Below are 255 nucleotides of genomic sequence, written 5' to 3'. Positions count from 1 at the left end.
AACTGGAAGCACTGGGAGGGATGACTGGGAGGGCTGGGAGGACTCAGAATGGTGACTGGGAGCACTGGGAGGACTGGGAGGGGTGACTGGGAGGACTGGGAAGAAGGGGAGGGGGTTACTGGGAGGACTGGGAGCACTGGGAGGACTCAGAGGGGGTTACTGGGAGGACTGGGAGCACTGGGAGGACTCAGAGGGGGTTACTGGGAGGACTGGGAGCACTGGGAGGACTCAGAGGGGGTTACTGGGAGGACTGGG

This window comes from Lagopus leucura, unplaced genomic scaffold (assembly GCF_019238085.1).
Source record: "Lagopus leucura isolate 7727_CA_CO unplaced genomic scaffold, USGS_WTPT01 34406-0_obj-0_obj, whole genome shotgun sequence".
NCBI lineage: Eukaryota > Metazoa > Chordata > Aves > Galliformes > Phasianidae > Lagopus > Lagopus leucura.
Note: the sequence above shows the minus strand (reverse complement) of the source record.